The following is a 27190-nucleotide window of genomic DNA, read 5'->3' on the forward strand; positions in this document are numbered from 1 at the left end:
ATTTAGACAGCAAAAGGTGAAGTCAATAGGAAACAAAATGAATTACTAATCGAAGCGCTAACTTGAGCCCGTGCAGTTAAGACAATTTATACACATAGAACACTTGTCTTTCCCTCAGACTTTGAACAGCGTTAGTGAGTATAATAATCTGATAGTTGCATCCTAATATTTTTTCTCTCCTTTTTCAATTCATTGGCATCACTAGCTGGAATGTTCTTTTGACTGTAACATGACTGATTCTTGATATTTGGCTTTGAGTGGAGCGATTTCAACAGTGATTTTCCTACTTTCCAGGGAGGTATAGGAAGAATGGGCATTCTCAGATTGAGTAGTGAGAGGGTAACGTGGTCAATATTATTTACAACTCAGTCCTTTAAGTTAATTATTGACCATCATTTTCCAATAACTAAGTCAATTACAGTGCATAATATTTCAGATCTCTCTCCATGACACTGAGGATAGAAGGAGAAATGGGAAAACCAACTTTATGCCCATTGGCTCAGATATGTAGCCACAATTCATAACTCTGTGTACAAATTTATAAAAGTGTATAATTGAAGATACTCTTTCTAGCCTCAATTCTGAGTAATTCATCATCATCATCTCAGCGGGAACTTATTGAACTATGAGATAGGGCTGTTCTATACACTTTGCTGTATTTTAATTTATGAAGTCTTACCATAACCTAATGCTGTAAGGTCTGAATCACTATAGAGCTGCCAGAGGTAGCTTTAAGCCCAACAGTGATAGGACCTGTGAGAGCTATATCAGGGTGAATGGGTCTATGGTTAGAGTTTTCATACTGAGAGGAATGCTGTCTTAAACAGTGAGGCTGGCTGGGGGTGATGGCTCACACTTGTAATCCCAACACTTTGGGAGGCCGAGGCAGGTGGATCACCTGAAGTCAGGAGTTCAAGACCAGCCTGACCAACATGGAGAAACCCCATATCGACTTAAAATACAAGATTAGTCAGGCATGGTGGCACATACCCGTATTCCCAGCTACTCAGGAAGCTGACACAGAAGAATCGCTTGAACCCAGGAGGCGGAGATTGTGATGAGCCGAGATTGTGCTGTTGCACTCCAGCCTAGGCAACAAGAGTGAAACTCTGTATCAAAACAACAACAACAACAACAACAACAACAACAGTAGTGAGGCCCCCTCAGCTCTGTTTCTTGAAGTCTTTAGGTTTGGAAGGTTTGAAACTTCACCTCAGCACATATTCTATCCTTCCTGGAGACTGCCTTGACATTCTTCAACTGCCCTAATTGCTACATATTCTGATTTCTTAAAACCTCTTTGAATCTTTTAACTAATCACTAATTTAGTTCAATCTTAAGAATGCAGAACTGTAAACAAATGAACTTTTTAAATACCGTGGTGAAAGATACTTTCACTGAAAAATTAGAATTTCATATCCATTAGTTTTAAAATATAACAACAATAAGTTTCATGTATTTTTGTTTGTATTCTTGACACACTTTCACATCTATTATCTCGCCTCATTCTCCTCACCATTCTGAGATGAAGCAGGTTAGGGATAGTTAATCTTATTTTGGTGATGGGTAAATAGCCTAGAAAATAAAATATTAGGGAGCCATGATAGCTATTTTCAGCTATGTCAAGGGTTGTCATAGAAAAGAAAAATTAGATAATTTTGTTCAGATTCAAAGGGTAGACCTGGGACTAGCAGGAGGAGTTGCAGGGAAGCAAATTTAGCTCCATAGATAAAAGAGTTGCAGCAATTTCAAATATAGAATGGGCTGCCTTGATAGGCAGTGCATTTTCCAAAACTAAATGCTTTGCAGTAGTTGGATGGGAAATGTATTCAGGGGTAGTAAAATCAAGGGAGAAAGACATTATCTGAGGTGCTCCCAAATGAGTGCATATGATCTATAAACTGGAAGCATAAATAAATGTGGTGACTTTTTAAAATAGTCATATACCAGGCATTAGTCAATCTTCTCTGCCACAGCCCAGGACTAATTCCATCGGTAATCTGTAATTTATTAAATCTTTTTGATAATAACAAATACTTGGGCCAAGGTCCAAATGCTGATGTAGTTCTCCCTTCTGAGATATAGTAAACCATAGAATGTTGAATTTTTCTTAATTTTTATCCCTACCTATCCAAAAGATTTAGTTGAGCTTTACTTTTCTGTAGATTGTATTATGGAACAATTACTTTTTTATGTTATCATGTTATATGCATGGAAATTTTACAATAGGAATGTGCCTTTTCAAAGTACGCAGACATTCTCTAGTCTTGCTTCGTTCCCTTTTCTTTTTCACTTGTTTCTCTCTCATCGGATGAAAAAAATCAGTTATAGAAATACACTACTTCCCAAAATACAAGAAGAAAAGATTGATTCAGAGTATGGATTTCTTGTTGAAAATCTTACACTCTTCAAATCCATGGCAAAACTTAACTAACTAGGTGTGATGATGGCACAAAAGGAAGGAGTTTTATGTAGATGCCCTAAGACAGACTGCAGTAAATTTCCTGTTACTACGATCAGGAGTAGAGATTTAATCAAAGTGGTAATGTATGAGACCTCTATCCCTGGGATTTGCTTCAGTTATTAAAGCAAAATAAATGTTATAAACCGTAAAGGTTACGTTTACAGTAGGAATGTTAGGGAAGACTACATGCATATGCAGGGCCACCAACTCCTATGAGATATTACAGAAATGAGCTTAAAAAAATGGCCATCAGTGCTGGAATCCTTCTCTCCATAATATTTAATTACAAAGTTGTCTTATATAGCAATAATAATTTTGACAGCAGAATTAGGAAATAAAAAAATTGTTATTAATTGCACAAAAAGAAGTTTCACAGAGAGTACCTGGTATGGTTTATTTATGCTCCCCTAAAATGTGTATGTTGTTGAAATTCTCACCCGCAAGATCATGGTATTAGGAGATATGGGCTTTGGAGGTGATTAGGTAATCTCTTTTCCCTTCTACCTTGAGAAGACATAGGAAGAAAGTCCTCACCACACATGGCCTCTTGATTTTGGACTTCCCAGCCTCCAGAACTCTAAGCCAAATAAAATTCTGTTGTTTACAAATTACCCAGTCTGTGGTATTCTGTTATAGCAGCACAAAGCGTTCTAAGACAGAGGTGAAGTTTTTAATGTTTGTAATTTAATTTTAGGTTGTAGAAATGCATTACATAGAAGAAAATTATGATTACTGTTAACTGCCTTTTGTATGATATCTAACTAAATCATGCTACTGTAAATGGTTTAGTTCACTTATCAATACCCGGCATATTGTACTATAAGAGACCTTGAAAAAGATGCTTTTTCACTGCACAATTGGAATTCAAGTAGTCATATTACTAATGTATTTTAAAAGGAGTGAAAACAATCTTTTATTCACCACAAATGTCACACCAATATTCTTACTATGGTCATCATCATCATCATCTTTAAGAAGTACTTATTAAACATCCATTTGCTCTTAATCCAATCTGCTATAACTGCTGGATCCCATGGATTCCATCTGATGTAATTGCTGGTGGACACCTTCCCAATTAGATGATACACACATTTCCTGCGAGGCAGCTGCAGGAAATAAACAATGAAATATAAAGCTGAAGTATATTAGTTCCTTCTTTACTATTGCAGCTAAATATTTTCCAGCTCTTTCTCCCCAGGATAATAGGAAGATAGGAGATTCTATTATTTCCTCATGATCTCAAAACTAAACTGGTGAAATCATATTTTCATTTTTCCTATTAAGAATTGGCTACTTACCTAAAATAGATGTGCAACAAATGACCTTATTTGTTGGCAGTGGTTGCCCATAATTTATTCTCCTTAGCAATGAATTGGCAGAATATTAAAAGAATTTATGTATACAGTGTGTTTAGATCAGTGGCTGGTAGAAAGAGAAAATCCAGAAATAGTAATCATTATATGACATTTGATTTGAAATGAAAAGACTCCTTGCCCTTAAGTGCATCAACAGCTCTGGATACATCCCCGTATTTTCCAATGTAGCCCTTGGAATTCTCTTCACTTTATGTTAACATTAAAGATACTTTTAAAAGGATATCTCATATATGTATTTGTAGATCTCTTTTGGTAACAGTTTCTGACAAATTTTTGTTTTAAAAACCAAAAATGGCAAACTAATGTTTTCTTGTACATTTATATTCATTTGATTATGTAAATGATTTTACATTTTTGATATTTTGAATTGTGCTTTAAAAGTATAATTTGACATTAAACTATTTATTATTAATGCTATGTGCTTTCCTAAGTTTGAAAATGGTGCACTCAGTCTAATGCATTCGACTACCTAGAGAATTAAAAAAAACAATATTTTTATTTTTCTTCTTTTTATCTGATATCTTAGTGTTATAAGTAAAAGAAATGCATTTTTGTCGACTGATGGTAGAAAAGTTAAAAACACATCCTATATATAATACTCTAATGACATGTAAAGCAACAACACAAGATATTTATAAGTCCCCAACACTCTCAAAAATCAATGTTAAAAATTATCCTTAACCTGAACAACGTTCTGAACAACAGCACGCCCTATTGTTCCTCCACAGTTATTTTTCACACAGCAGCCAGAGTATTCCTTTTAAGATTTATGTTAGGACCATTTTTTTTTTTCCTGCTCTAAACTCTCCAGTAACTTCCCTTATTAGAATAAAATTCCAAGTCCTTTTTATCGTTTGTGACACATCATCTGACTCCCAGTTACCATTTCCAATTTATCTTTTACTATGCACTCCCCTCTTCATTCCACTCTAGATTTTCTGAGTCCTTGAACTTAGATGAAGTTGATGAGTAAGCTCTCATCTTCAAGTGTAAGCACCTGATGCATATTTTGCCTGATCCGCTTTTCTCACATCTGTATGGTTCTTTCTCTCTCTTCATTCAAGTACGAGGTAGCCTTTGATCAGAAAACAGTGTATCTAAAACAGCAGCTACTATTACTCCCTGTCATTAACTCTTCATTGCACCTATCACCTAGCTATGCCTATATGTAAATATATATAGTACATATGTAAATATATATGTACACACAAATATTTGTTCATTGTCAGTCTCTCTTAAAAAACACAAGCTTTGTGAGGGAATGAGATTTGTTTCATTCATTCCTATCTCCATAGCTCTGAAAAAGCATGCCTAGGCCCAGTATTAAGTAGGCACCCAATATAATTTTGTGAAGGAAGAGAATGAATTAATGAAGGAAGGATAGAAGGAAAGAACAAATAAAATAAGGAAAGAAAAGGAGAAGGCAGAACTTGCTAGTGGCACAGGGTTCTCCAGAGAAATAGAACCAATAGGATACATAGGAGATACATGCCATATATCATATATATTTAGATATACGTACTTCTATATAAAGATTTACTATAAGAAATTGGCTCATGCCCTTGCAGAGGCTGAGAAGTCCCACAATCTGTTTTGGTAAGCTAGAGACTCAGAAAAGCCGGTGGCACATATTTGGTCAGAATCCAGAGGCCTGAGAACCAGGAGAGCCAATTATGTGAATTCTAGCTTAAATCCAAAGGACTGAGAACTGGAGGGCCAAAAGCGAAAGTCCTAATCTTAGGAGAAGACTGATTATCCAGCTGAAACATTTAGGCAGAGAGAGATAATTCTCCCTTCCTCAACCTTTCTGTTTTATTCAGGCCCTGAATGATTGGGGTGACCCGCCCACACTGGGGAGGATCATCTACTTCACTGGGTTAAACCTCTTCTGGAAATAAAGTCACTGACACACCCAGAAATAATGATTAAACAAGTAGTTGGGGATATGCTGGCTCAGACAAGTCAACACATAAAATCAACCATCACACACTCTCTAACAAAATTTCAATTGTTCTCTACTCTTTCCACTGTGTTTGCCTAACAAAACATATTCAACAATAAACATTCACTCCAGAAGACAGCTGCACCACCAATAATTTCATAAACTCTTTCACTTTTACTCTACATTGTGTGGATTATTTATTCTGATACATTATCAGTGAACTAGTGACCATTTATTTCAAATCTGTTATATTTATAGTCACATTATTTTAAAAATCTCAATTCCACTTTTAATTATTGCAATTCAGCCAGTCTAACTACTATGCATATTTAATATAATTTGAGGTAGTAGTGCAGTATTTGTATAACATTTTAAATTATAATGTAAATTTCATATGTGTTATTTTAAATTTTATAATTACCATTGCAGGAGGTAGCATCTTAATGAATAACAGAAATGAAGTGTATAAAAAATAACATTTACATGGCAGACAAAAGACTTGAGATAGTTATAGTAAAAGTTTAATTAAACATAAAACATGAGTAAAACATGAGTAGGGCAGTTCCTTCTATACTGGGAATGTAAAAGATTAAGTCACTTAGGTTCCTGATCTCAAGAGAATTGTATCCTAATATGTGGAGAAAAATAGTAAGTTTAAAATAGCAACAAAAACAATAACACTATAAAATAAAGGTTCCCAACCTCTATGTTAGTATATCATGACTTATCCTGCTGTTACACTTGGTTGAAAGTGAAGTTGAACCTTCCGTATAAACCCTCCTAAATATTTGCAAGCGGGACTCAGAGAATTCTTGTAGTTACAATAGGACACTTCTATGCAGAGAGAAGCAAATATGAGAGACTATTTAATCTAAGAGAAATACAAAGAGCAGTTACCTCTGAAATCTACTGTATTTCCTGCCATTGGCTATTCATTTCTGTTAGCATACTCTAATGGGACAGTAAAAGAAAAATACCTTTACTTAGGCTAGAAGGAGAGTCTATCCTATGTAACTAAAAGATCCCTAACTAAGAAGTGAATATCCCAACAGAGATGCCCATAGTTTTAAAATTTATTTTAAAATTTCATAATTTGCATTTGTCATTAGAAAAATAATATAAAATTTGTATGGCAATAAATAATCTATTATTTTCATGTTCATATTATGCTCTGATCTATGGAAATATCATATGCTATAGGCTGGACATTTGCATTCTTCTAAAAGTCATGTGCTGAAGCATAATTAAATGAAAATATAATTGTGTTTAGAGATAGGGTTTTTGAGAGGTGATCATGTTGTGAGGGTGGAGCCCCCAAGAATGAGCTTAGTAAGAATGAAAACCCAGAGAGATCTCTTGCCCCTTTCCACCATGTGAGGTTAAAGTGAAAAGATGGTCACCTATGAACCAGGAAGTGGGCTGTCACCAGGCACCAAATCTGTGGGTGTCTTGATCTAGGATTTCCCGGTCTCCAGAACTGTGACAAATTTATTTGTGTTGTTTGTAAGCCACCCAGTCTATGGTATTTTTTAATAGAAGCCTGAACAAATTATGACACCATAATTTATGTAATCCTATATTGTTGGTTATCTTCTTTTATCAAAATAATTACAGACATTCTACTTTCTGCTCTGCTAAAGATGAAGAAAGTAACAACATAATGTCATTACTACTTCAGCAACAGGAAAGATGGATAATTTATAAAAGTAAAATTTATTTTTTGTTTTTGTTTCAAACCCATTAGCAATTTGAGAACAAAAAGAAATTAAAACAAATTACAATATAGAAAAGGACAAGCCCTCTTGGGTGAAAAGAGATTTACAGTGGTTTTCATTTCAGATAGAGAAGCAAGAGGATGGGAAAGCAACTATTAGTAGAGGTAAAAGGAGAGTGGCTGAATTTTTAACAATTTTTTTGGCCATGACTTGACTGGTAAATACTTCAGAAAACTTGGCAGTCCCAGTCACAAAGAGATTCTGCACCTACCCACTAGCTTTCTCATAGGTCATCACTGAATGTTCACATGATGGATTTGGAGCAGGGAGTAAGAGATGGGAGAGATGACTGCAAAGGTACATCCTACAAGGTCAGTTGAAGTCAGATGATAGAACAGAACTGAGAAGTAGGCAGCAGCTGCCATTACCCATTAAGAGAAGGACTGGGGTCCTGAGATCAGCCCTCCATAACTGCTCTCTACCTTCACTGTACACACTGCAAAAGTCTTCCAAGACTGTCTGCAAAAAAAGCAGGATATGAAATAGCTCCTATGGGACAGAAAGCTAGGAACAAGACTGGAGAACAAAGAGAAATCCCCAGCAAATTGAAACAACAAACAAAAAAACCTGGAAAGCCACAACATATATAAATCAAGAATGACATCACAAGCAGTTTGGAAATTGGTGACTGGAGTGTCAATCACAAAATTGCTGAATCTTTCTGGTGTTCTAATACCAAGACAATGGAAGGTCTTGATCACGTATTCAAATATTTAAAGTCAATGATAAACTGAATATAACCAAAGGAACATCAAAACCAGCTAAGCTACAGGTTAGAATGAATTGATGGCTAGCAGCTTACAGATGAAAGAGAATGCCCTTTTCGGGACAACAATTAATTTAGTTGCTACTATTCTTCTACATACAACATTAAGCATGCAATCAAAATAGATAAGTGAAGCAAAAAAATGTTACCCATTATGAAGAACAAAATCAGTCAATAAAAATAGAGCTAGTAATGGTTCAGGTATTGCTTCCTTGAGATGAATTTCAGAATTATCTTGTGAATTCCCCTTAAAATATCTCTTTGGCTTTTTGAATTTTGAATTTTGATGAAAATAAGTATTCAGATATATCTGGGGAAAATATTAAAAATAAGATATCTTCCTTTCCACTAGGATTTTGCCACACTGTATGATACCGTGTGACATGGTTTGGTTGTGTCCCCACCTAAATCTCATCTTTAATTCCTATGTGTTGTGAAAGGGATCCAGTGGGAGGTGATTGAAATATGGGGTGTGTCTTTCCTGCACTGTTCTCATGTTAGTGATTGAGTCTTATGAGATTTGATGGTTTTAAAAACGGGAGTTTCTCTGTACAAGCTCTTTTTGCCTGCCACCATCCGTGTAAGATGTGACTTGTTCCTCCTTGCCTTCTGCCATCATTGTGAGGCCTCCCCAGCCACGTGGAACTGTGAGTCCAATTAAACCTCTTTCTTTTGTAAATTGCCCAGTCTCAGGTATGTCTTTATCAGCAGCATGAAAACAGACTAATACACGGTGGAATACTAACAAAGCTAGCAGCATAAAACATATGGTTCTTGCAGTAGTATGAGGAATATGTAAATATTTTATTCAACAGAAGTACTATTATATGATAATGCTGCCCAAATGTTTACACTTTAATACTTACTAACAAAATGAAAAAGACATTTTTATGTGATATTCTCAAGATTTTTAGTATCTTTATTTCTTTTTTATGAAGTTGGACAATATACTAACTCTATCTTGACAAAAGACCATGTTGTAGTTTATTGAATTATGTTGTTTACATGCAGTTTTTACCTCAGGCAATCCTATTCCATCCCTTTTCTTTACATAGGGCTGTAGTGCAGCAGATTACAACATAGCCTTTATATATGTGCTCACATATAACTTATGTGGTACTTCTCCATTGGGCAAATAATGTTTCCTGTTGCTCAACCAGTTGGTGAAATTGAACTTCATAAGAAGGCAAAGTCTAATCATTTTATTAACTTTAAATAATTCAATGAGTAAAAGTGTTAATTTTTTCCATATTGTTCTTTAAATTTACACTATGCCTATTAGCTGAATTTTTCCTTATTTTTTACTAATTATAGTCCTTAACAATATCATTATTTCCCTCACTATTATTTTTTGCCTCATGGGATTAAATGAATTAGTACATTTTCAACACTCAATTATCTTTATTGTGCAAAAATATTGTGCAGCTAATGAAAACATTTAACTAGCTTTGTTACATAATCAAATCATTATGTTCTGCATTACATTTTTCAGTGCATTTTGCATAATAAGGGTTAGAATCAACCAGGGAACACACATTCCAATGCCATTTTAGAAAATGTTTGATTATGCATTGTGCTAAAATATTTTACTCCAACCCAGTAGGCCAGTTTCCAAATTCATTTAACCTTAGCATCTACAAAATGACTTCCTGAAGCCATGCCGTTGAATATCAAAAGCAGGGTCATTCTTGCTTTGTGCATGTGAATGCTTCTTGACAAGTAAAAGAGATTGAGACAGACCTCTTTTTCATAATTTCCACTGAAGTGCTTTCAGATGTTAACAATTATGTTTTCACAACTTCGATTTGAACTAATGACCTTGGTGTTGATGTTTCTATAACCCAATTAATTACTGATTCCTGATTTCTTGAGTTTTAATCTGCCCTTTGAATACTTAGTATAATAGCTCCAGGTAGTAAAATTAAAAGTGTTTCTTACTGATTTCAATGAGAATGCCTTACTCTGGAGATTGCTTCCTGTTGCAGGATTTGTAACCAATCAATCCAAAATAAAAGCTTTCCATGGAGATGATTAAAGAGTTTGAATTGCTTGTTGATCTAAGCAACTTACATTAGAATTTAGTTTTAGACATTGAAGAGTTATAGTATTCACTTTCTACTCAGAATAAAATCCAAAGTATCTACAATGCCTCTTCCCCTTACTATGCCCTTCAGACCCAATATGACCTTGGACCTTATATCCTTGATTTAATTTCCTATTACATGCCCAGTCACTCTGTCTCAGTCACATTCAACACCTCACTGCTCTTGGAACAAAGGAGAACTTTTCCCATTCACAGCCTTTGCACAAGCTGTTCTCTTTCTCTAAAATGTCCTTCCTCTATAAATCCTCACTCTCAGTCCTTTCCTTCAAGTGTTTGCTCCACTGTCACATATATTAGATAATATATTGTAAACTAATGATGATCCTCAAACACTTGTCAGCATTACTATGCCCTTTTTTGGTATATTTTTCTTCATAAACATAATTATATTTTATCATGCCATGTATTAACATTCATTCTGCATTGTCTTTCTCTTAATAAAATGAAGTTCCATGAAAGGGGGTATGAGAGAGGGAAGGGTTTTTTCTGCAAGCAGTTATTCTCAATAATAAAAAAGAATATGTTCATATATAATAAGAATTAAATAATTATTAATTAAGCAAATTAATGAAGAATTACTAATAGTCTAAATGAAGTACCCAAAGGTTTCCTATCTTTCTTTTTCCTTCTTTCTCTCCCTAAGTCTTTTATGTCCAGATGGAGGGTCACAGGAGTGATAGAAGTACAAAATAGAATCAATTAAGTTTTGCTCATAAATATTTCTGTTGCTTTTCACTCTAAACTTTGAGCTTAGAAAATGGAGGACACATATGAGACAGGTCTTGATTATGTCACTTTTCTGCACAAAGTTTTCTCTCAGCTTTTCTAAAGCACAACACCTTAAGATGAATAAGGTCATTCTTTTGTCTGGATTTAAAAGGAATTTTTGAAAAACTTCTAGCACATAATCATATTATTCTATAATCATTTATTTATTCACTGATATTAATCATTATTTTAGTAAATTATTGAGGAAGGGATTCATACTTAAGCTATCTCTATTATATTTATATATCCTAGCCAAAAAAGTATGAATACTGAGCGTGCCTCTCAATTCTATTGGTCTTAATGCCACATGCAAACTGCCCAGACAGTTCCTTAAATAGAGAACCTCTTGGAAAATTGATTTAGATACATGAGGCACTTTGAAGAGGAAGCAAATATGAGAGACTGTTTCATCTAAGCGATACAAAGAGCAGTTACCTGTGAAATCTACTATATTCCTTGCCACTGGCTTTTCGCTCCTAAGGGAATACACTAATTTGACATTAGAAGAAAATTGCCTTTACTTAAGCTAGAAAGAGAGGGATTCTATCCCATGCAACGTAATGATCTCTACATAAGAAGTGTATAGAATCATCAGTGATAACTGTAATTTAAAAATTCATTAACCAAAATTTCATAATCTGAATTTTTTTTATTAAAAACATAATAAAAACCTTGACAATCAATAATTTTCTATGTGATTTTCATGTTTCAGTAATGTTCCAGTCTATAGAATTGAATTGGAGCCTTAAAGCTCCAATCTATAGAAATATCACAGGCTAACACTAAATGTTTATGTTCTTCCAAAATTCATTTGTTGAAGCTTAACACTAATTTCTTGTTAGACCCTAATAAGAGTGTCTACTGAGTTTTCCAAAAGTAGTTCTTTCCCTTTGGTTAGTCTCTATGCTGGGAATTACACTGAATTTGAAACTTATGAATGACCTAGTCCTGAAAATCTCTCCATACCCATATTTTGTTGTTTGTTTGCTTGCTTGTTTCTTAATCGTTTCTCCCAGGGATATACTTGGGGAGGAATATAAAGATAGAATTCACGAATGTGATATTCTGAATCTTTATTCAAGATAAAGAAGTGCATTATTTCATTTCACCCCTTCAATTCCAAATAGCCCTCACGACAAGGCATAATTGACAACCCTGGGCTGGATGCACAGAGCACCTGTAATCTCAAGTTGCTTTGTTTTTATGGAGCTTATTCCTCTAATCAGGAACTGATTCTGCTTTTACTATCTCATACTGAAAACCAAAATTTTCATTCCTTTCAAAAAAGAAATTAGAGAACAGCTTTCCCTTCACCATTGAAGTCTACTATAGCTCCACATCATCTCCAGTCTCTTCATTCATCATCACCAGCCTCCACCCAGATACACATGCTCCCTCACTAATACGTTTGTGAAGTCCAACTATCGATTTATTTTCTCTTTTTCCATCAAGGAGAGAGAGAACAGTTTTTTGTAGTGTGTTTCTTTTTTCTATTGAATCACACACTCAGGATTGTCCAATAATTTCCTTAGTTTTTGATTTTTCATGTGGTACCTAAGAGTTAGCAGCTTTTACCACTTTGTGTTAGGAAGAACCTATTGTGCCATCCACAGAGCAGAGTGGAAAAGACCATTTTTGTCCTGTTCTGACTGATTATTTCATTATTCTTGATGCCTTGAATTCCTCAGTTTCATGATTGGGAAACTCATCAGTAAACCATCTTAATTTCAACTATCTAATATTTCACTCTCTCCTATTAATTGGGAAGTAGGGGGCACCACTGCCTTTCAAAACCTTTTGCCCCTTCTCAGTATGTTTGGGGTGCTATAACAGAATACCATAGACTGGGTGACTTAACATAAATGACAGTTCATGTATCACAGTTCCAGAGGCAGGGAGCTTTAAGATCAAAGTATTTGGACAATTGAATGTCTGGTGAAGGTTTGCTTTCTGGCTCATAGTTGGCCATCTTTTCCCTTCTTTCACATATGACAGAAGAGGAAAGAGTCTTTGAGGTATCTTTTTTAGAACAGTAACCCCACTCATGAGGGCTCCTCTCTTGTGACATGATCACTTCCTAACGGCCCCATCTCCTAATGTCATCACTTTGAGGGTTAGAATTTCAACATAAAAATTTTGAAAGGACACAAACATTCAGTCTATAGCATCTCCTAAGAGTGGATCTTGGTGCTTCAGTCTGTAAAAAACAGCCTGAGTCACCTTCAAGGTCAAGTGGATAGGCAACAGAACATTGTGTCTAAGGGTGCACCCAGGCTCTAAATCAGGGACACTGAGTCCAAATTGTAGTTGTCACTCACAAACTGTATGGCTGCGGAGTTGTTACTTAATCTTTCTAATCCTCACATTTTCCCTTTGAAAACTGGGGAAAATAATACACCTATTTCAAAGGGTATTTCTACTACAAAATGTGATCTAAATTTTTAGGTATTATTATTTCTAATATTTTTATTATATGAATCTGCCCAGATTAATCAAGATTCCCTTCAATCATTTATTCATTGATGTGGTGGGAAAGAGGAAGACAATCAATCAGCTCTCATGGCAGAAATGTGTTTTATTTAAATATTAACCTTTTGAACTCGTGAACACCTTGGCAATCTGATGAGTTGCCAGTGCTCCTCATAAGCTTACACAATAAAATAGAATATAAATTTAGTATGATCCTGTATCTCTTGAAACTCATCATCGACTATTTACTCTTAATAACTCTTCATTTATATCTATAAGAAACCTGAACCACCAAACTAAGGCAGATCATTTGGCTTTATATTTTCAAATTATTTTAAAGGTCTCAACAAATTATTATTACAAAATGAGATTTAACTCTGAAAGTAGATAAGTAATTTGTGTTACATTTGATGGATTTTACTGGATGCTCTAGTTAAAATGGTTAGTTCAGAATCTTCGTATGCGATTGAAATGACTTTCAAATAAAGCAATAAGCACCTAGTGGTCATAGTTGGCTATCTTTTCATGATTATATTAGGAGGTGGGACCATTAGAAGGTGATCATGTCATGACAGAGGAGCCCTCAGGAATGGGATTAGTGTGCTCAAAAAGATACCTCAAAGAACTACCTTGAATCTTCTGCCAGGTGAGGATGCAGGGGAAAGATGGCCAACTATGAACCAAAAAATATATATGTTGAATGGGAGGAAAAAGGTCTGAAAAATAAATAAAAGCAAATAATTAACATAAACTTTGGCAGTGGTTTTAATAAGTACTGTTTAAGACGACAAATAGTAGAGTATATTTTTTAATAGTTACTTCTATTCACATGCAGTTTACTCTAAGCTTTCCATTAGCCTCACTTCGTATGCCACATAATCAGGTCACAGCCCCAAGTGCAAGAAATTCTTATCTAATTTATAACTGTGAAAAATGGAGCAATTATGATGTAGAGACATTCAGAATTTACTGTAATTATCAATTTATTACCAGAAACATTTCCATTAGTTGTACAATCACCATTCAACTAGACTTTAATATTTGATAGTTCACAAAAGAAAAACTTGATCAGGAGGTTAAAATGGGTATATTTTATGGTATTTGGCTTTGGTCTTGGGATACAACTCCAGGAATGGAACTTATTAATTGTTTATAGCCATGAGTCTGTCAGAAACATAAGATAACAAGGTCTATATAGAGACCTCTTCTCCCCTTTCCCCATGAGTATATGTAACCACCTAACTCTGAAACAAAACCTTTCCCCATGAGTATATGTAACCATCTATCCTTGAAATTGCTGTTGTATGGTGAGGAAGAAGGATATGGTATCCATGTTCTCCATGCAAGTCGTTACTTTTCTATAAAATATGAAGTATTTTTCTGCTTTAAACATTCCCATCTCTTAGCAATTTTCTTGGTAGAGTACCCTATTACTCAAGGTTCTCTAGAGAAACAGAACCAAGAGGATGTTTGTATATATGGTATATATGTATTAGTCAGGGTTCTTCAGAGAAACAGAACCAATAGAATATATATATATATGTATACATATATGTGTGTATGTACATACACACACACAACATGTATACACACATACACACACTACACACATACACACACACACACAGGCGCACATATATATATATATATATAAATTGATAATAAGGAATAATAGAGTGGCATGTCCCAGATTCTGGAGGGTGAGTCGACAAGCTAGAGACTGAGACTAACTCATGGTGTAGTTCCAGTCTGATTGTGAAGGGCTGAGAATTAAGAGAGTTGATGGTGTAGTTCTAGTCTGATTTGGAAGGGCTGATAATCAAGAGAGCTGGTGGTGTAGTTCCAATCCAGAAGCCAACAGGACTGCGACCCAGCAAGAGCTAATGTTTCCTTTTTGAGTCACAAAGCAGGAAAAAGCCAACGTTCCAGTTTGAAGGCTATCAGGCAGTAATAATTATCTCTTACTCAGGGGAGGGTCAGTCTTTTTGTTCTATGCAGGCCTTCAACTAACTGGATGATGCCCACCCACATTATGGAAGGCAATATGACTTATTCAAAGTCCACTGATTTAAATATTACCCTAAGGAAAAACCAACCTAATGGAAATGTCCAGAATAGTGTGTGACCAAATTTCTGGGCTCTATGGCCCAGCCAAGATGACAAAGAAAATTAACCAGCACTAGTATCTTCATTATTTGGGACATTCTTGTCTGTAAGAGATAGATAAACAATTCAAATTAATATAAGAAGTGTGTGTGTGTGTGTGTGTGTGTGTGTGTGTGTAATCAATGAATAGTGTAGCCTAAGAACTCCAGGAGCTTAAATGATGGCATTAGCTCTCTTTCGGATTCTTTCTTTCTGTGTATTGACCCAGTATCTCCCACTGCATATTGGCTTCCTCTGAGTGTTAGAAAAGGAGAGCAGGACTGAAGATACATACATGTTTCTATAACCCTGAAGTTAAGTGATCCTGTATGAGAAAGAGTTTAGTGGTTGTCATGCTTAGTTGCCTCATAGCATCATTCAGTTTGCTTTTTTCTTGGGAATTTCCCATAGTATTAGTCCCACGTCTCTTAGATAAAAGTTGAAAACTCACTTTCCCACCTTTTCTTGGGGTTTATCTATCAAACACATATACTCCTATTAAAATCTTGCTTTAGGAGAAAGTGATGTGAAGGAAGAGGCCCTAGACAGAATCAATTTCTAGTAATATTGGGAGTTATACATTCTGGCTCTCTGTGGTAGATTCTGATATTTATTATACAGTGTCATGGGCACTCAGTGATTACCTGCTTAGTATCAACTATTTTCCAGGCCTTTACTAGGAAACTGAAAAGGTGGTTGTAGTGAGGTCTCTACTAGAGTGATGCTATAACATGGTTTGGACATTGTTCTTGGTTCTGTATCTTCCAAGTCTGACTCTCTGTCCCTAGGTGAGATACTAAAATATTTATTTTCTCCTTAAGAAAGTTACAGTGTTTCTATTAGAGCTCTGAATGATGCAGACAGCTTTTCAATTTCATTATCTAGCTATTAAATTTGTATTAGACTGGAATAGATTATATGTATACCTAACGCCAAAATAGGTAGTAAGGATAATGAATACAATGATTGTCTAGATTTTGGTCACACTCACTTGTGCCTGTGGTCAGAGAGGTTTAGCATTGTTATGGGCAGCTACACAAGAATCACATGCAGTGAAGGAGAGGCCATTCCACAGATGAAGAAGGATTCTATTTTTAGTAGAAGAGAGAGAAAAAAAAATTCTTGACAACACTGGATACCCAACGTAGTGCTCAGTGACAAAAGTGACAAATTATCTATTAAAAATGTGCCCTTACCCTAGAGAATCAAGTGGATAATTTTTGCAGAAAACATTCATGGCTACCTGCAAGAGTTGGTGCTATTCTGGATATCTCAGAGCTTGGGTAAGAATTAACTGTGCTTTTCCAAGACTGTTTTATGGAAGTACAATGGCAGATAAAATAGACAATACAGATTTTGGAGCATCATATAAGGATACAAATAATTTAATAGGTAAGTACAGTATGGAGTGATTAGTGCTATGTTAAAGTATTGGCTGCTCTGGAAAAATATAGACAAAGTACACAATAGTGACTTTAACGTCAAAAGTTTTTAAAGAAGTGACATTGTTCTAATTTTGGAGTCAGGCAAGAACTGTGTTCAGATTCTTGTTCAAAACCAGCCAGGTATATTCAAGCAAGTTATTTATTCACTTTAATCCTTAGTTTTATTGTATATAAGATGGATAAAACAGTAACTTCTTTCATAGATATCATGATTACATTAGATAACACATGTGGAATCCATAACCTGGTACATGATGGGCACTCTATATGTGTTTGCATTTGAAAAAAACTGGCTTTCTTTAATTTTTCGACGTGAATGTTATCAGGTAACTTATCAAACGGATGTCCATGGGCTCAAAGGTAAATTTTCATCTTCCAGGCACTAAATGAGTGATCTAGAGAGAAGGCTGAAGTGAACAAAGCTAAGCTAAAGATTTGAGTTAGCCTGAAAGCCACAAGAAGTTATGGAATAACTCTAAGGAGGTAAGTGATATGATCAGTTTTGTGTTTAGCTAGATCACTTTGCTTCCATATAGTCACTGACCAGAGAGAGACATAGTTATCGGGCTGGATAAGATACAATTTAATAATTAGCTGAATTAAGCTAGTGGAATGGGACTACAGAGCTAACAAACATGAGAAATATCTGAAGTTAAATTGGAGGAATTTAGTAATTGTATTAGATGTAATGTGGGAAAGTATTGAGGTGAGGGAATGGTCAATGTCTTCTGGGGTATGTTAGTTCATTCTCACATTCCTATGAAGAAATACCCAAGACTGGGTAATTTATAAAAGAAAGAGGTTTAACTGACTCATAGTTCCACATTGCTGGGGAGACCTCCGGATACTTACAATCATCACAGAACGCAAAGGAAAAGCAGGCATCTTCTTCAGAAGGTGGCAGGACAGAGTGAGTAAGTACAAGCAGGGGAAATGTCAGATGTTTATAAAACTATCACATCTCCTGAGACTCACTCATTACCATGAGAACAGAATGGGGAAAACCGCTCCCATGATCCACTTACCTCCACCAGGTCCTGCCCTTGACACCTGGGGATTATTACAATTCAAGGTGAGATTTGGTTGGGGACACAGAGCCGAACCCTATGAGTCATGCATTCATGTAGAAAAATCTAGAAGATACTGCAGGTGTAAAATAATGTTTATATACAAAGTGGAGTTGAATATATTCAGGATGGAGGTACACATATGCCCAATAGGCTTTTGATGATTCTGATACATTAGAGAAACATCTAATCTGGGCAAAAACATAGGGACCAATCAGCATCTAAAGGGTAATTGCTGGAAATTTATGAGGTCTTTCTGGGAAGAATATGAAGAATGAAAAGAAAACAGTGCTCAGGACAGAATCATATGAAGCAACAACATTTAGGTAATAAGACAGCAAAGACTCTGAAAATATGGCTGAAGAAGATAAAAAATTGAAGACGACAGGTAATTAGGAGAATATGCTAATAGGGAAGCCAAGTCAAGAAGTGAGCAAGTGTCAAATATTGCTGAGGCATTCCAATAGGCGTATATTGAAACTGAATTGAGACATACGTAGGGTGAACAAGTCTAGAAATCTAACACACAACGTAAGGACTGTAGGTAATAAAATTGCTTTGCATTTGGAATTCATGCCAAATGAGTAGATTTTAGCAACTCTTGTCACAAAACAACAACCAAAAAAATTGGGTAACGATGTGAGATGATGGATATGTTAATTTCCCCACCATAATAACCTTTTTTTTTTAACTATCTACATATATTCCATTATGCTGTATACCTTAAGTAGAAACAATAAAATTTATTCCAAAAAAATGAACTGAGAGGTTGATTTCTTAGAAAATGGATTCCTTAGAGAAAGAACTATAGCATATAAAAAGCAGACTGAAAAGTGAATGGGAGCTACAAAGGTGGAAACAGGAATTATAGAAATTTTATTTTCAAATGGTTCATCTGTGATTTGGAAGGATAGAGTAGGAGCTAAAGTGGTGGAATTCTGAGATTTTTTTTTTCCTTGCTTTTAACATGTGAGTTATGTAGGTATAGTTAAGCTGATTGGAGAGCTAGAAGAAATGACCATGGTGAAAACATAGGAGGAAATAGAGGGGGTAAAATGTACTGAAGGAATCCAGACAAAAGTTGAGGTGTTGAGAATTGGAGAACTGAAAGGGATTAGCCTTAAGAATAATGTAGTTCTTTCTCTTGTAATGGCAGAGAAAAGGAAAAGATGGCTTGGATGCAGAAAACCACTATTCCTCTATAAGGAATGCTAGGGCATTTTAAAAGCCATAAAAATGATTGCTTTCAGAAGTGTATGCATTTTGTGCATATAAACTCCTATGATTAAATGTGAATCAAGGGTAAAATTACTTTTTTAAAAAAGAAATTGCATTTTATTGACAACTTTTGATAGTACCTGTTTTTGTTATGTGAAATATTGTATTTTTTATATTTCCAAAATGAATTATATTTTCGCTGCCACTGCTAGTTTTAAATGATTTTAACTTGAGCCTTGAGGCATTCTAAGATAATGCAAACTACCCATCAGTTTTCAAAGATAGTACTGTAGTACTTAGCAAAGTTGGCTTTTTTATGTGTATGTTGAGGAGTTGTGGAATGAGCAAAGGCGATGGCTATTCACACATCAATATATCAGTTTCCAATAATGGACCCTGCGTATTAGCTGAGCACAACAATGAGAAAGAACAATAGCTTTCTGTTAAACTTGGAAATGATATCTGAAAAGCTTATAATTGTTTAAACTTAATTGTCTTAAGTTTCCTATGATAATATTGGCATCAGTGTTCTGTTAATATTACATGAATTTAGCCAGAGGCTATTTGGGGAGAAAAGAACTTGATTTTCACATTGGAGTGTACCTTACTTTAAATGAGAACAGAAACTCAGATTTGAATTGAAATGACATTCGCATGAATATACCCCATCAACTTGGGGGTTATATCTGTACTCCCATACTCTTTTACAATTTGCAAAGGGGCTGTTATTGCAAATGTTATTTTTTCCAATAAAGAGACAGCTCATTAGATCTCATTACTAGTCAGCAGCTGTCACAGAATATAGATTTCCAACTTGGAGCAATACATCTTTTCACAAATGCTTTCTCTGAAAATGTGGAAAAGATCTATTCCATTGTTAACCTATAGTGACATTATACATGGCAGCACTTACACCTTTGGCTTTTCTATAGAGCATTTCATAGTTTAGTAACTTTAAGTTGAATAATTCAAGTTTCATCTAAATGTAATGCCTGCTGCTTATAAAGTCTAAAGGGATATTGAAAGTTGTTTTTTTTTTTTTTTCCAACTCCAACTGGTAGTATGTTATTTTGAGATCTGGAAAAAGTAAATAAATCAACAAATATGTTTTCAATACTACATTATCATGCAAGGACGTGGAGGATAGAAAAAAAAATAAAGTAAAATCTAATTTATCCTGTGCTCAAAGAGCTTACACTCTACTTGGAGAAGTAAAATATAGACAGTAAAAATCTGAATGCATAGAGAATAATGTTTGAAAGCAAATGTTCAAAAATATCATAAAATAATGCACAATTCTTTGTAACATGCCTTGTACAGAAATAAATTCTCAGAAAAGAAATAAATCATTGTGGACATAACATGTCTTGTAAGCCTTCCCAGGGTTGAAACAATTGCTTCATTTTTGCATATCTTGTGAGGTAAAGAAGTATATGCATGTGTGATACGATGTGCCACGTGTGTTTGTGTGTGTGTGTGGGTGACAACGGTGGGGGGCACACTTGTGTAGCAGGAGGCTGCCCCATACACTTTTCATATATAAAATAGGAAGGATATTCAGGTCAGAGGATTGACATAAATAATGAGATATAAGAAGACATATAAAAAGATGTGGTGACGAGAGTCCATGATTGGATTGCAGAAAATAATTATCTTAGTGTCAGAATTAGATATTGCAGTTGGATAGGATATGTGAGGTTACACATTACTTTTGAATACCAGGCCTGACTGTGGGACTTTAACATGTGAACAACAGAGATTCTTGCTTACTCAAAGAAAGCACTGATTTCAGAGAAGAGAAGCTTGGAAGATAGAAATTTCAGCAATGGGTGAGAGAACAGAAAAAATACCATCTTGAAAACAGAAGATAATGGGTATATGAAAATCATCATGATATATTTCAATGGCTAAGGGATAAGACATTTTACATAACTCCATAAAGCAAAAATATGATACAAATTTCAGAGATAATTCCAAAGATACTTTCTAACACTCATAGGCATTTTATGTCTATAAAATATTAAGTTTGTTGTCAACACTATTCCTCAAACACTCTTCTCTTAGCTTCAAGCTATTATATGTATTACAATATTTTGTATATATGAATATAGTATTTTCTACATTTTACTCTTTTGTTACTAACACTTTAAAAGCATATCCAATTATAGATTACCTATGTAATGACCTTTTTTTTTTACTCATTCAAAAATATCTATTCAGTATCATTTGCAGGTGACTGTGCTACATTTCTTTTCTAATATTTAGTATTTTCATTCATTATATTCTAAGCTCTGGAATGAAAATCTATTTTTTCCCCAAATAATTAAGCAGTTACCTTGGTAGCTTTAAAAAAAAAAAAAAAAAAAAAAAAGACATGCACAACCAAGATTAGAACTTATTCTGCAAAAGCTGGGTTTGGTAGACTATTTTATGGCATTTCAGCAGCAAAAAGCATTATAAAGTAGATAGGGTTGAATTGGGAACAATCCATCCAGATCTTGCTTCAGTTACTCACAGAGCTGCTCTCTTTTTGAAATACAGACTTAGAAAAGAAGAAAGGAAAGGAAAGGAAAGGGAAGGAAGGAAGGAAGGAGAAAGGAAGGAGAAAGGAAAGGAAGAGGGAAGTAAAGGAAAGGAAGGAGGAGGGAAGGAGAGAGGAAGGGAGAGAGGGAAAGAAGGAGGGATGGAGTGGAGGGGATGGTAGGAGAGTGGAGGGGAGGGAAAGAGAATGGAGGTAAGGGGAGTAGAGGAGAGGGGAGGTGAGGGGACTGGAAGGGGAGTGAAGGGGACTGGAGGGGAGGGGAGAAGGGGGAAGGGAAGAGATGGGATGGAAAAGCAAAAAAGTAGAGAAAAACAGAAGGACAAAAAGAATAGCATTTCTGGCTTCACCCACTGCACGCATCTTTACAGTTCCATAAAAATCAGCCACCTATAGGATATATGCTACTTTTTCAGGTATTGATAGAATAATTTTTTACTTTTTTTTTTTTTTTTTTTTTTGTATGTGGTGGCGGGTAGGGGTTGGGAGCAAAGGCACACAGGATAGAGGACAGAGAATAATTTGGTGGGTTTAAATACATTTACCTAGATGATGACTATTGATGTTTTCTTTATCATTACAATAGATTACAACTCCTAGTATGTGTTTTCTCTTCATATTTTATTTTCTATTTCCGTCACTTTTTCCTTCCCTGTATATACTGTTTTATTTGTTATTTTGTCCACTGACAATTGAAATAAATGTATACTTGTACTAAGGTTGCTTTTGATGTAAACTTTTCAAACTTTTTTCTTAATTATCTTGCCAAGAATAAAGCAATTTCTATTGACTCCCTATATGAAATCTATAAAACTCAGTAAAATCTAGTTTTTAATAACATCCTATGTTCTATAGATATTGTATCTTTTAAATTCTGAATAATATAATTATATTAATTTTGCTATTTTATTTCCTCTTAAAATGTATTAACATATCCATTAGATGATATAGCCATATTATAATAACAAAAGTAAATTTTAAACCTGGTTAAAAATATTTTCAATATTAGCCCTTTTATGCTCCCTTTTTTAAATTTAAATTTTGATTTATTTATCAATATACTATAGTATACTTTCAGATGTGGAGTGGACTGAAGATTTTAAAGTTCCAGATCTAATTTATTCATGTAAGTTCATATTCATTACAATAAACTGTTTTTTAAAATTTACTGGGTCATTCCTTCATTAAAGCAGACAAGAAAAATATCTTTGTAGGGTAGGCAATTAACTATCAAAGCGTTTCAGTATTATTTATTTTTAAATCTTGGGGAATCACTAGTACTTACTTCTACTCAGTGGAGGTGAGGATTCTAAAAGTATTTCAACATATTTTTTGTTTTGGCTGGTTTCAATCATGAGAATTTTAAAAGCAAAACTGTGTTGATTTCATGTTCGTATAATTTTATAAACTATTGTACATTTTGTCTATATGGAAATGTCAATCAGTATATATAAATCATTATATTCATTGAAATTTAAACTCACCAAAATATGCCTAGGTGTTGACCTCCTTTTATTTGTATGTTTTTTTTACTTTATGATCTTTTTTATATTTCCTTCACTCATAATATGTTTTTCTTTTATGTAGTGATTATATCTTATTTTCCTTTGTTTCTATCTTCTCCTTCAAGAGTCATAGAAGTTAATCTTGCAATGGCCTTTATCATAGCTCTATTTTCTCTTACTGCTTTACTCACATAATTGATATACATTTGCATTCTAAAAATCTATGTTAAGTTTGTCTTCTATATCAACTTATTCTGCAAAAGGTTGATTTGATAGACTATTCATTCTATCACATTTCAGGAGCAAAAATAATTTTAGAGTAGATAGGATGAGATTGGGAATAATCCATCTAGACTTTCTTTCAGTTACTCACAAGGCTGCTCTCTTCTTGATATACAGACTTTCAAAAGGAGAAACAGAAAGAAAAGAAAGAAGGAAGAGGCAGGGAGGGAGGAAAGAAGGAAGGAGGAAGGAAGGAAGGAAGGAAGGAAGGAAGGAAGGAAGGAAGGAAGGAAGGAAGGAAGGAAGGAAGGAAGGAAGGGAGGGAGGGAAGGAGGAAGGGAGGGAAAGAAAGAGTGATGGAAAAGAAAGAAAGGAGGGAAGGAAGGAAGGAAGAGAGAGAGAGAAAGAAAGAAAGAAAGAAAGAAAGAAAGAAAGAAAGGAAGAAAGAAAGAGAAAAGAGAGAAGAAAGGAGAAAGAAAAGAAAGAGAAAGAGAGGGAGGAAGGAAGGAAAGAAGGAAGGAAGGAAGGAAAAGAGAGAGTGATGGAGAAAGAAAGAGAGAGAGAGGGGGAGGGAAGGAAGAAAGAAGGAAGGGAGGGAGGAAGGAAGGAGGAAGGAAGGAAAAGAGAGAGTGATAGAGAAAGAAAGAAAGAAAGAAAGAAAGAAAGAAAGAAGAAAGAAAGAAGAAAGAAAGAAAGAAGGAAGGAAGGAAGGAAGGAAGAAGGAAGGAAGGAAGGAAGGAGGAAGGAAGGAAGGAGGAGGAAGGAAGGAAAAGAGAGTGATGGAGAAAGAAAGAAGAGAGAGAGGGAGGGAGGAACGAAGGAAGGAAGGAAGGAAAGAAAAAAGGAAAGGCAGAGACAGAAAGAGAGGAAGGAATACATCTATTTTTATTTATAATAGAGATGATATTCAATACTATTTCCATGTGCAATTTATTATCAGTTTTAATATCACTTTAGCTACAATCTTTTCTCATATTAGTTGATTCTCTTTTCATTTTATACTTGTGTACTTGAATTCATTTTTCTCCAACAGTCTATGTTTCCTTGTATTTTGTCAAAAGCACAAAGTAACTATTCTGAAATATATTGTGTTCAACAGTAAAAAACATTTTCAAAACTAAAAACATACTTAACCCTGAAAATGAATTCTGCTTTCTGTATAGCAAATATTTCTTTAACAGTTCGCAAGCTTCTTTCTTTCCAGTTAACTATGTTTGTTTGTTTGTTTGCTTTTTAATGAGTAGAGTTCTCTTTGACCTGGTATTTATACAAAAAGTGTTAACATTTTGGGATCCTTGCGTCTGGAATTTTTACTTATCTGTTAAAATTTTATTCATCAATGATAATCATAAGAACATGTGACATACTTCACTTTTCCGTGTATGTGATTCAGCCAGAGTCTCCTCTACTCAACTTCCACAGTATTTAGCTGCATTCTCAATAAGAATACTATTTTCGGCCGGGCGCGGTGGCTCAAGCCTGTAATCCCAGCACTTTGGGAGGCCGAGACGGGCGGATCATGAGGTCAGGAGATCGAGACCCTCCTGGCTAATACAGTGAAACCCCGTCTCTACTAAAAAATACAAAAACTAGCCGGGCGAGGTGGCGGGCGCCTGTAGTCCCAGCTACTCGGGAGGCTGAGGCAGGAGAATGGCGTAAACCCGGGAGGCGGAGCTTGCAGTGAGCTGAGATCCGGCCACTGCACTCCAGCCTGGGCGACAGAGCGAGACTCCGCCTCAAAAAAAAAAAAAAAAAAAAAAAAAAAAAAAAAAAAAATACTATTTTCCAGTCTTTATCAGTTTCCTTCAATGTGATCACATCTGCTACATGTCTAGCAGAAAGTCCTAAACTTCTTAGCATGTGAATGGCACTCTGTCTCTGTTTCTAATGCTGAGGCAAGATCAGACCTTGGGGAAATTAGAAAAAAAGTAACTGAAGCTGTCATCTTACCCAGACATCTTTCCTATTTTGTTTACCCTAATTTCGTTTCTAAACTTTTAATTTTGTTACTATACATTTCCCAGATGACAAACATGTGTGAGTAATATATCACAGAAATCGATGCTGTGAACATTAAGATATTTCAGTGGATAGTAATGACTATTAGGTTTTCTACCATTGGATCAGTTCTAGAATAAAATAATTCAAAATATAAACTTTAGTCTTATTATCATTATAACTTTTTACATTACTTAATTATTAGGTTGGTGCAAAAGTAATTGGAAATTGTTGGACACAGATTTAATGGCAAAAACTGCAATTACTTTTGCTGTAGAATTTAATGAGGTCCCACTAATCAATTTTTGTTTTTGTTGCAATTGCCTTTGAGGAATTAGCTATAGTATTTTTTTCCCCACAGCTAATATTCAGTGTGGCTTTTCCTAGGTTTACATCTAGGATTCTTATAGTTTGAGGTCTTACATTTAAATATTTAATCTGTCTTGAATTAATTTGTGTATATGGTAATATATAGAAATTAACTAATAAGGAAAAATACAGCAGTAATTTTTGCACTTTAAAAATGTTGGGAAAAATTTCTCAGAAAATTGAATGGACTGAAGATTTTAAAGTTCCACATGTAATTTATTCAAGTAGATTCATATTGATTACAATAAACTGTTTTTTAATATTTGCTGGGCCATTCCTTCATTAAAGCAGACAAGAAAAATGTCTTTGTAGGGTGAACAATTATCTATCAAAGGGTTTCAGTATTATATATTTTGTAAATCTTAGGGAACCACTAGTACTTCATTCTACTCAATGGAGGTGAGGATCCTAAAACTATTTCAACATATCTTTTGTTTTGGCTGGCTTCAATCCTGAGAATTTCAAAAGCAAAGCTGTGTTGCTATCGTGTTGGTATAATTTTATAACATATTGTACAGTCCTAGGTGTATTTTCGTATAGAAAATATCACTCAGTATACAAAAATTCTTATATTTATTGAAATTTGAAAAGGCAAATAAGATATAGATGAATATTAAAATACTACTATATTAAAATGTTTTCACAACCGCTGCTTTTAATTATTTATTTTTCATGATGAGTGTTTCATTTCCTTACATTAATTTAATTTTTCAACTTTTATTTAAGACTTGGCGGTACATATGAGGTTTGTTACTTGTGTACATTGTGTAATTGTAAGGTTTGGGGTACAAATGATCCTGTCACCCAGCTACTGAGCATAGTACCAAATAGGTAGTTTTTCAACTCTTGCCCCAACTCTGCCTCTCTAGTGATTAGCAACATGGGACATAGTTTTATACATTTTTGGCCACTTGTATGCGTTGCTAAGTGTCTGTTCATGTCTTCTGCCCGCTTTTTTTTTTTTTTTTTTTTTTTTTTTTTTTTCAGGTGGAGTCTCGCTCTGTCGCCCATACTGGAG

Source organism: Trachypithecus francoisi, unplaced genomic scaffold, assembly GCF_009764315.1.
Source record: "Trachypithecus francoisi isolate TF-2019V2 unplaced genomic scaffold, Tfra_2.0 Lachesis_group15, whole genome shotgun sequence".
Classification (NCBI taxonomy): domain Eukaryota; kingdom Metazoa; phylum Chordata; class Mammalia; order Primates; family Cercopithecidae; genus Trachypithecus; species Trachypithecus francoisi.